The sequence below is a fragment of the Macaca nemestrina genome, chromosome X, assembly GCF_043159975.1.
Source record: "Macaca nemestrina isolate mMacNem1 chromosome X, mMacNem.hap1, whole genome shotgun sequence".
Taxonomy (NCBI): domain Eukaryota; kingdom Metazoa; phylum Chordata; class Mammalia; order Primates; family Cercopithecidae; genus Macaca; species Macaca nemestrina.
Genome location: NC_092145.1, coordinates 60,803,682 through 60,815,696, shown reverse-complemented (window position 1 = coordinate 60,815,696; position 12,015 = coordinate 60,803,682).

The following is a 12,015-nucleotide window of genomic DNA, read 5'->3' as shown; positions in this document are numbered from 1 at the left end:
ATTTACTAGAAAAGGGAAACCAGGCAAATAACTGAAAGCTTTAAGAATTTACACATGATAAAGAAGATATTTTAAGCTAATGAGAGGGTAAGAATTATTTTATAAGTAGGCATTGAGATTGTATAATTTTGGAAAAATAAATGGAATCACCACTTACAAAAACAAATTCCAGATACATTAACTAATTAGTTGCAATAAATTAAACCATAAAGATAGCTGGAAATACGAAAGAATATTTATCTGATGGCAGGTTAAACTGAAAAACAAAAGAAAAAGCATAAAGGAAAAAACTAATATATTTAACATAATGAAAGTTAAAACTTCTATAATTTTTTTTAAGTTTGAATAGAATTAAAAGTGAAATGAAAAAAGTGGTAAAATAATTGACAGACAAGTTTTTAAATGACAGAACAATAGTGAATAGCTTAATATATTTTAATGTATGAAGAGTTCTTATAAATTATTCATAATAAGGAAGCATGGAAATATGGAAAATTGAATACATAAAAAGGTTTAACAATAATAACTAATAATAAAATTGAACAATTATAACAATATGCTCTAATGAAAGTTGAATGTGGTCCCTCTCTCTCTCTCAAAATATCTTATTGTACTGTATTCTTCACTCTTCTTCATGTCTTGGACAGGTAGGGGTGGGATTGTGTGAGATTTCATCACACTACTCAGAAACGCACACAATTTAAAATTTTGCCATTAAAGGTAATGGCAAAAATTGCAATTACTTTTGCACCAATCTAATACATTGTTTTTCTTTTCTTCAGGACTTTTCCATTTAAAATTTTCTGGCCACAGTTGACAGCATGTAACTGAAATTGCAGAAAGCAGAATCTCAAAAGAAGTGACTTCTGAATTCATCAAATGATGGAAAAAATATATACAAAATATTAACATCGACTATCTCTGGGTTGTGGTAATACGGGTGACTTTTCCCCATTGTGTTTTTCTGTATTAAAAAACATAACATAGTCAGAAAATAGTATTCAAAATATATTAAAACCTATGTTGTTTCTTTTTCTTTGTCTTAGAATGAATCAGAGTTTTCAAACTGTGTACAAACCTTCATATTTTACTACACATCATATTTTATTGCAATTGTTTCTCTTCTTGACTTGTCCCGCCCCACTGGATTTTGGATGTTTTAAAACTTCTCTTAGTAGAGCATACAAATATTGTTGTATGAATATTAAGGTCAATTTTAATATTGAGCTCTATTTTTATTATTAGATTACAACGAATCTCCAAATAACATTTTTTTCCTCTTTTAACATATAATGCAGGGCTGATATAGGAAACTGTGCCTGGTTTTACTGATGAGTTTAATTTTCTATAATTGTTTCACAGCATTTTAACCTAACATTAAAGCTACCAATAAATATTTTCTCTCTAAAATCTTATTTTTTTAGGTAAAAACTGGCTGACTTAACATTTGCTGGAAGAGTCGTCAGATCATCTCAGTAAGTTTCAACATCTTATTTTTCTACAGGCCATTGTTTTTTTCTCTTTATGTTCATGTATATAATGGAAAGCGAATTTGTACTTTTTTGTATTAAAGATGCATTCCAGTTTAGTAGAGTTTTTATGTCTAGATGTTTCTGTCCAGATGATTTCCTTCAAAAGGGTTTCTTTCAGAGTAGTTTGGTAAACTGCTCTAAAAAAAAAATATGTGCATGCATGTGCGTGTGTGTGCATGTGTGTGCATGTGTGTGTGTGTGTGTGTAGGTAGGTAGGAAGAGAAGAAATAGGGGAAAATCCTCTAGGTAATTATTTAAACCATGTGATACACAATTAAATCAACAATGGAGTGAGGTTCTTATTCAAATTCTAACTAATCATTATTAAATGACAATTTAATTTATCTTTTTGATACTGGGTCTGATATTTCTTCATTGTGAAATATGTGTGTAAATCAAAATGGCCACATCTTATTTTTATACCTTGAAGGTATCCTTTAACATTTTGTTCCTAGGGGAGATATTATTATTTTAAAATATATGGCTAATTGCAAGACATGTATCTTTATAAAATGCATTAAAAAGCTGGTGTTTTCTGGCAAGAAATGTGGTATAAAAACAAGCAAATTTTATTACAGCAACTAATTACCTTTTCTTTTTTGTACTTCAAAGTGTAAACTATTTTATTTATTTATTTAATTTATTTTGAGACAAGTCTTGCTCTGTTGCCAGACTGGAGTGCAGTGGTGCCATCTCAGCTCACTGCAACCTCTGCCTCCTGGGTTCAAGCGATTCTCGTGCCTCAGCCTCTCGAGTAGCTGGGATTATAGGCACGTGCCACCATACCCAGCTAATTTTGGTATTTTTAGTTAGAGACAGGGTTTCACCACATCGGCCAGGATGGTCTCGATTTCCTGACCTTGTGATCCGACCGGCTCAGCCTCCCAAAGTGCTGGCATTACAGGTGTGAGCCACCGCGCCTGGCCTAAACTATTTAGTTTTAATCTGTAATAAGAGTGAATGTTTCATTTTGATTTTGTTACGAATGTAGGTCATAAAAGATAAGACTTAAAATAGCAACATTATTAAAAACAGCAATAGCCTGCAAAATACATGTATTTGGTGTTGATTGTTAAAATTATTTTGTTTTTCTCGATGCACTTTACTAATTTTGATTTTGATATTTTACTCTTAACCTGAGCTTTTATAGTCTGTTTGGAATCCTATAAATAAATTTGGCAGTATTGTACCTATATCATCTGTACTTGATAAAAAGTTACTTGTTAATTGGAACTAAAAATAAGCAAAACAAAATAAAATACAGTCTGAGCATCACTTATCTCAAATGCCTGGGACCAGAAGTGTTTTGGATTTTGGATGTTTCTGGATTTTGGAACATTTACATTTTATTTACCAGATAAACATCCCAAATCTGGTCATCTGAAATCTGAAATGCTCCAATGAGCATTTCCTTTGAGTGTCATCTTGACACTCAGAACGTTCTGCATTTTGGGTTTCAGATTTTCAAGTTTCCTTTGCTCGACCTGTATAACAAGGGAATATTTAAAAATGCTTTCTTCAACAATCCTACCTCCTGTTGATTAGCATCTAGGTTAGAAAATACACACCGAGGCCTCCAAATCTGACTCAGTCAGTACCTCTCTTATCTTTGGTAACTGCCAAGATCTGGCTCTACAATTCCTGTTTATTTTCTGGTGAGATTTTACACTTTAGCAATAGGGTTACAATCTGAACACTGCCATTTTCTAAATTTCCTTCAACTTAAAACATCCTTTTTTAAGGCTGGGCTCAGTGGCTCACGTTTGTAATCCCAGCACTTTGGGAGGCCAAGGCGGACAGATCACGAGGTCAGGGGTTCGAGACCAGCCTAGCCAACACAGTGAAACGCTGTCTCTACTGAAAATACAAAAATTAGCAGGACGTGGTGGCGGGCGGCTGTAATCCCAGCTACTCGGGAGGCAGAGGCAGGAGAATCACTTGAACCCGGGAGGCAGAAGTTGTAGTGAGCTGAGATCGCACCACTGCACTCCAGCCTAGGTGACAGAGCTAGACTCTATCTCCAAAAAAAAAAAAAAAAAATTTGTATCAATGATATCAGAGAATAACTTATGTATAGTAAACTGCATCCATTTAAAATGTACAATTTAATAACTTTTGAAAATTGTATAAAGTTATGAAACTACCACCAAAATCAAGATAGAGAGCATTTCTAATATCCCCTCCCCACATTCCTGCTAACTCTCTTTAATCTATCCCTCCTTCATCTCACATTTGTTTCCTTTTTTCAAACTCTAAATTCCAACTCTTGGGTCACAACATACTGTGTTTGCAATCCTTTACTTACAGCATACCGTCTCACAATTCTCCTGATCGTTAGCTTCCTCCTTGCTCTACTTCTTTCACTAACTAGTGAAAATGGTCAAACACTTCAACTCTATTGCTTCCAGCTGTCTTAATCTTCTGCTGAACTTGCCCTCCCAATCACCAGCTCTGCAACATTCATTTTTTTTTTTTCTCTACTTCTGCTTCAGGGAAGTAGAGTTCTATTGGAGAAAAAGCACATATCCTTTTAGATTGGATCTATTACAAATTCATGATCTCCAACCTCAGCTGTCAGCACAGCTCAACCATTTGTTACTGATCCCTAATTGTATACCTTTCTTGTACCCCACAGTAGCTGCTCTAAACTTAAAAATCTCATTAAAATCTCTCTCCTTCCAGGCTTTCCTCTCAGCAGTGTTTAACCTCCTGCCTCAGTGATATTCTTCAAATGTCCCTTCCCTCAGCCTTCAGGTACATCTGTATTTTTACTTATTTTTGCCTTATTTAATTATACCTCAGAGGAAAATGTGTCCCTGCTCCATCCCAAAGCTAACCTCTCCGTGGTGCTCTTGAGCTCATGCCCTCCCATTCCCATTAAGACTTTATTTCATCAACTGTCCTCTTCTCCCCTATATTTGATCTTGATCTCTTTTTTTCTTTCTCTTTCTTTCTCTCTATTCATTTCTTTCCAAATCAACCTGTGTATGCCCTCATCTGCAATGACAGTAACAATCACGATTTATAAATAAACCTTTAATCCTAGCTTCTCTAATTAGCCGTTAGGCATCTTTTGCAGTCCATTTATTAAAAAGGAGCTCTACACCCAGGACTCTACTTCCTTACCCCCCTCCACTCCTCATCTTATTATGTCATAGTTTCTGCTCATATCACTCCATCAAAAATGCCCTTGAAGTAAGGCATTTCTTTAACATTTTTTTATACTTTTAGGCGCTACTGAGATACTGGGGTTAGAGCTATGAATGAGACAAAGTCCTTATTCTCATTGAGTTTACATTCTGGAGGAGGGAGAGCAACAATAAAGAAGCAAAAAAATAAACGCATGACAATTTGTGTGACACAGCCAAGTCCTATAAGGAAAATAACATATGACGTGACAGAGAATGACTGAGAAAGGGCTAGTTAGATGGAGTGATCAGAGAAGGTTTCTTTGAGAAGGTGGAATTTGAGTTGAACCCTGACTGATGAAAAGGAGCTAAGCCATCTGAAATCTTGGAAAAAAGTATTCTGAAAGGAGAAACAGCACGGGGAATAGACAGTGTGATCATGGTATTAAAAAGCCAGGGTGTAATCCCAACACTTTGGGAAGCCAAGGCAGGAGGATCGCTTGAGCCCGGAAGTTTGAGACCAGCGTAGAGAAATAGGGGTAACCCGTCTCTACAGAAAATACAAATAAATATTATTAAAAATTAGCTGGGCATAGTGGCACATGCCTGTGGTTCCAGCTCCTCAGGAGGCTGAGGTGGGTAGATCGCTTGAGCTAGGAGATTGAGGCTGAAGTGAGCTGTGATTTTGCCACTGCACTCCAGCCTGAATCTGTATGACAGAATGAAAGTGACAGAAAAAAAAAAAAAAAAAAAAAGAAGCAAAAGAAAAGAAAAGAAAAAAGCCAGAGTGAGAAAGACAGGAAGTGATGGTTAAAATGTAGGGAGAGGTTACATCAAGTAGGACTTGTGGGTCTGGTAAACGCTTTGTAATTTTCTAAATATGATGAGAAGCTTTTGGAAGATGGAGAACAACAAAAATTTATGATCCAACTTACCTTTTTGAAAGAGATTATTCTGGCTGCTGGTGGATATTTGGCCATAGGAGAGTAAGGAGGAAAGCGAGGAGACCAGTTTGCAGACTGTTGCAATAGTATGGATGAGGGGTGGTGGTATACTAAGTACCTTCTTGCTTCTGTGCCTTCGCTCATGCAGTTCTTTCTTTCTGGTGAACTGTGATTCATAATTTAAAACTCAACACAACCATTACATCTTTGGAAAGCCTTCTTCAATTCCCAACCACTGTGTACCAGACAGAATTAATTCCTCCTTTTTATGGGTTCATATGGTGTTTTTCATGAAATGTATCACAGCACATACCTAGCAGAATGGTTAAATGTGCAAACCCTGGAGCTAGATTGTTTGAAATAAAATCTTGTCTTTAACCCTGCTGTGGGTTGAATTGTGTCTCCCCAAAATTCATATGTTGAAACTCCAGCTCTCAGGACCTGATAATGTGACCTTATTTGGAAACAAGGTCATTGCAGATATAATCACTTAAAATGAGGTCATACTAAAGTTGGGCAGACCTCTAATCCAATGTGATCGATGTCCTTATAGAAAAGAGAAATTTGGACACAGGCATGCATGCAGGAAGAACACTACTGAAAGATGAAGGCAGAGATCGAGGTGATCTTTTGTAAGCCAAGTACTGCCAAAGACTTCCTGCAAACCACCAGAAGCTAAAAGCAAGGCAGTGGATCAGTTTTCTTCCTCACATTCCTCAGACGAAACCAAGCCTGGAAACTCCTTAATCTTGGACTTCTAGCCTCCAGAACTGTGAGATACTAGATTTCTGTTGTAAGCCTCCGATTTTTAGTACTGTATTATCGCAGCTCTACAAACTAATATAAACTCGTACTAGCGGCACAGCTTCAGGAAGATTGCATAACCCCTCTGTGCTTAAGTTTCTTCATCTGAAAAAAAAAATGATTTGTTCCTGCAACATGAGGTTGTTACTATTATTACATGAGTTAATACACTTAAGGGTTTTTAAATAGTGTCTGGCACATAGAAAGCATTCATTGAGGATCAGCTATTATTCTTCAACCAATCATGAGTGCTCCAAGGGCAGGGATTATCTTTTATTTATCCTCATAAGCTAAGGGTTTAACAAACTGCCAGGCACAGACTGGAAGCTCAATATTTGTTTGTTTGTTTGTTTGTTTGTTTTAATGAATTCAGAATTTCCAGATTTTTTTTGTTCTAGAAATGAATCGTTTTACAATTCTGTGGTTTAGAGATCCTGAACACTTACTTCAAGCTCCTTGTCAAAAAACATTATCAGTACTAAGAAGATTGTGCTGAATAATTTGGTATCTTGTCTGCAGTTTAGCTAGTACCTTGTCTCTCCAAATCTCAGTTTGTTCATCTATTGGATTAGATCATTGAGCCAGATAATCTTTAAGGTCCCTTCTAATTTCAAAATTCTGCAAGCCTTGGTCCCTGAGTATAGTTTAGAAGGGCAGTGCATTTGAAGAATAAATTATATTTGATCATTAAAGAAACAACAGAGTATCTCACAAATGAACAAGAAGGCACTCTCAGGCAATGAGAACTCTATTTGGCAGGGCTCATAGTGCACTTTTTCTAGGCCATTAAAATGAATGAAACCTTATGTGCACATCTCAGTAATTTAATGGTTCCACTTTTCCAAAAACCATTCAAAGAATTGTAAGTCTCTCCCTCTGTAACGAGCTTCCCAAAGCTGTTCCTTTTTTCATCTCTCAAGTGAGTATTAACTATTTCAAGCTTCACACTTTCTATCTATAAACAGAACTCTCTGCTTTACATTTTGTATGCTGCTTCAATTGTGAAGATGTTTTCTAGTCAAAACAACTGCAACTGCATGCCACTTAGGCTGAAGTCAGGAAATAGTTGGATTCATTAATACTGATCTGAACAATAAAAGGAAGATTAAAACAGTGATTTTCAAACTATAGTTTACATAAAAAATGTTGGACGCTTTCTTAAAAATGTAGTTTTCTCACGCCTGTAATCCCAGCACTTTGGGAGGCCGAGGCGGGCAGATCACGAGGTCAGGAGATCGAGACCATCCTGGCTAAATGGCGAAACCCTGTCTCTATTAAAAATGCAAAAACTTAACCAGGCGTGGTGGTGGGTACCTGTAGTCCCAGATACTCGGGAGGCTGAGGCAGGAGAATGCCGTGAACCCGGGAGGCGGAGCTTACAATGAGCTGAGATCGCGCCGTTGCACTCCAGCCTGGGCAACCGACTGAGACTCCATCTCAAAAATAAATAAATAAATAAATAAATAATAAAGTAGCATTCTGCCACTCACTGCCAGATTCGGATTCAGCAAGCCTAAGGGGAGGAATAGGTGTAAAGTTGCATTTCTAATAAGCATCTCAAATAATTCCTACCTAGTTTGTCCTAGACATACATATATTTATGAGCCCTTGATAATGGATATAAAATTATTTTCAAAATATGACATATAAAGTTTAAACTAGCAAAATTAAACTTTTATTTATGTATTTATTTATTTATTTATTTATTGTTTTTTGAGACGGAGTTTCACTCTTGTTGCCCAGGCTGGACTGCAATGGCACGATCTCCGGCTCACTGCAACCTCCACCTCCCGGATTCAAGCCATTCTCCTGCCTCAGCCTCCCAAGTAGCTGGTATTACAGGCATGTGCCACCACATCTGGCTAATTTTGTATTTTTTTAGTAGAGACGGGGTTTCTCCATGTTGGTCAGGGTGGTCTCAAACTCTCAACCTCAGGTGATCCACCCTCCTGGGCCTCCCAAAGTGCTGGGATTACAGGCGTGAGCCACCGTGCCTGGCCCAAAATTAAACTTTTAAAACTGGATCTATATCACCCATAGCAAACTATCTACATACCAAATTTTTATTTTTTACTGTATATATTTAATGTGTATAGCATGAGGTTTCAATATACTTATTAAACCTTTAAAGAAAATACATGGGGCTGGGCACAGTGGCTCATGCCTGTAATCTCAGCACTTTGGGAGGCCGAGGAGGGTGGATCAGGAGGTCAGGAGATCAAGACCTTCCTGGCTAACAAGGTGAAACCCCATGTGTACTAAAAATACAAACAAAAATTTAGCCGGACGTGGTGGCATGTGACTGTAGTCCCAGCTACTCAGGAGGCTGAGGCAGAATAGCTTGAACCCAGGAGGCAGAGGTTGCAGTGAGCTGAGATCGTGCCACTGCACTCCAGCCTGGGCGACAGAACGAGACTCCGTCTCAAATAAAAAAAAAAAAAAAAAAAGGAAAAAAGAAGAAAATAGATGGATTAGTATAATTTGGAAAACTATTAAATCATTAAGTAATGATTTATTTCCATTAATAATCTCATTCACAGACCTTGATGAGCATGGTTCACATAGCCATTTTAAATATCGATTTTCTTGTCTGCTGTTTCTTTTGGAAGAAGAATGAGCTTTCATCCCTCTCTCCCTCTACTTCAGTGTGTTGATTTCTGAAAATACTAATTTATGTCACGTGAAATTTGGTAAGAGTCAAGTATAAGCTTTACCATGGCAATAAACAGCCTTCAAATCACAGTGCTCATTTATTTCTTGCTTGTGATGTATAGTGACTGTAGATCAGGTTTGGCTCTGCTCCAGTCTGCAGCTCTGCTTCGCTCTGCTGCATACGTTTCTAATTTTCAGACCTTGTTTAAATGAGGAGCCCTTACCTGATACGGGTTGTTCTCATGACAAGGGGAGTGGCAAGAGACAGAGCCAAATGCACCATCACATTTAAAGCCTCTTCTAGGACATGGCATAAATCATGTCTGCACACATCCCACTGACCAAAGCAATTCATATGGCCAGTACTGAATGAGGAAGTGTATTTCACTTACGAGGAGGCATTGCAAATTGCATAGCTAGTGTGGGCATGTACAACTCTATTACACAAGAGGAAATAATAATTTTGAACAATTTGATTATCTAATAGCTGGTGCAATTAACACTTCTGATTTCAGCTACAAAGTGTTCCTCTTTAGATGAGTCATCTATTTCCGTAGAAGACACCTCAAACAAAATCTATTCAGATGATAATATAATAAGGTTTTAAAGTTGAAATGTAAAGTTTTATGGTCAATGGTTACCATTTGGCATATGCATATAAATGATGCCTTGGGCTTGGCATCTTGCCATTGGCTTTTTGCTCTTCTTTTGATTACAAGCTCCATTAGGTTCTTCATTAGGTTCTCTCAGTGCCCAGCGCAATGCCTGACCATGCAGCTGAAGCTCAATAGATGTTTGAGTGAATAAATGAATACGAAACGTAGCTTGAATTAACAGGATACATAATAAAGAATGTCTCATCTTTGCAGTTTGGATGTATTTTTCAAAGATCCCTGAAACTTTATAGGTTCCTTACTTCCTTTGCTGTTTGTTAATAAGTAGGATCCTTCCTTAAATGCCCAGGGCTTAGTACAATAGATAGAAAGATTTAAGGGACTTGATACTTCATAGCTATCTTTATTCAATTTATCTTAAGGAAAGTAATGTTAAATCTGTTTCATATGATAAATTCAGAAGCTTTTGATCAGAAGATTGTTGATCTTGGTATATAGAGCACCTTTCTAGGTATCTGGTAAACAGTAGGTAAACAGTTGTGCTATTAAGTTAAAGTATTTCTTATATTATCAGGCCACAAATGGTCAATACTTTTTTGTCTTTTTTTTTTTTAGTTGCCTCGTCACATCTTCTAGTCTGACAACAAGCTCCCATATGAACTGAAGAACTCAAGCTCTGATATGCTCCAAGTCACGTTTCCTCACTGTCCAGAAAACATTGTTTTTGTTTTTGTTGTGTTTGTTTTGTAGAGTTGAGGTCTCACTCTATTGCCAAGGCTGGAGTGCAGTGACACAATCACAGTTCACTGTAACCTTGAACTCCTGGGTGTAAGGAATAAAAACCATTGTTTTTGGATGAAGTTTGTGTATTCTAATGCTCTCTCCCCTCAGTGAAAAGTCCTTTCACCATCAGATGTCCTGTAATGGAGACAAGATGGGGAAAAAGGGACAGTTTTTATTCCCCCAAAGGCTTAAAGATCACAGTTCTGAGGGACAGACTTTCTGCTTCAACATGTCCTGGTATTCTGTTCTGCAAAGAAAGAACAATGACAGGTTGGTCTTCCATCTAGAGACTCAGAATAAATCTGAATTTATAGTGAACATACAATTTAGATCGCTATGCGGGAATTCTGATACCCAGTTTACTAGTTTTATAAACACATAGGACTTTGAGGCAAGTTATAAATGATTCCTCACGCTAACATCACTTTCTCTCTTATCCCAATTTAGAAATTTCTATATTTAAAAATCCTTACAGAGTTAGGCACAGCAAGTTTGCATTTTATTTAAAAGCTTGTTAAATATTTGTTTCAAACCAGATTTTCTTATATGTTACTTAGTTAAGGGGCTCAAGGCTTTGCTTAGAATTTTTACTAATTTCAAATTTAATAATTCATAGGAATGTTTGATTTGCTAATAAACTTGCTATGTATCAATTTGTAAGGGATACTATCTGAGTAAGAAATACTATAAAAGAGATGAGATCTCTGTACTTGGAATTATACAATTTTTTTAATGTTCTTTACATTGCTTTCAGAAGAAACAATGCTGTCATTCTCAGAAGGCCTCTGCTCTTTCCTCCCAAATGAAAAGTCTGCAAGACACATGCTTTTAATCTCCAATATCAAAAAGTGAACTATAATCAATAATTATGTACCTCTTATATTTATTTACTATCAATATTAGTTTGCTAGGACGGCCAGAACAAAACACCAGTGACTGGGTGGCTTAAACAACAGAGGTTTATTTTCTCACACTTCTGAAGGAAGTCCAAGTTCAAGGTACTGGCAGAGGGTTGCAGATGGCTGCCTTCTTGCTGTCTCTACCAATTGTTGTCCCTCTGTGCATGGGTTCCCCTGATGTCTCTTTCTCTTCTTGTAAGAACACCAGTTATATTGGGTTAGGGACCCTTTCTACTGGCCTCATTTTTAACCTAATCATTCCTTTAATGACCTTATTTACAAATATAGTCACATTCTAACATACTGGGGGTTAGGGCTTCAATGTATGATTTTGGGTGGAACACAACTCAGCCCAAAATACTACCAAAGGATATAAGGCAGACATGCAATATTTTATTTTTCCTCACAACATTCTAGTGATGTAAGTAGGACTGATTATATGATTTCACATGTAAAATCTGTGCTATTTGTACCTCAAAGATTTCAGATACTGATCTTACATGTTTTAAGAAGAATTATTTTTAATAATACAAAAGGGATCATTGTAAGTTGTTGCAAAGTACAGTATAAAGAATTGCTATTACCTCCTATGCAGAAATATTGTGTTACATTGTTTTGCCTGCATGCTTTCTATTCTTTTCTATTAGTACATCCACTTT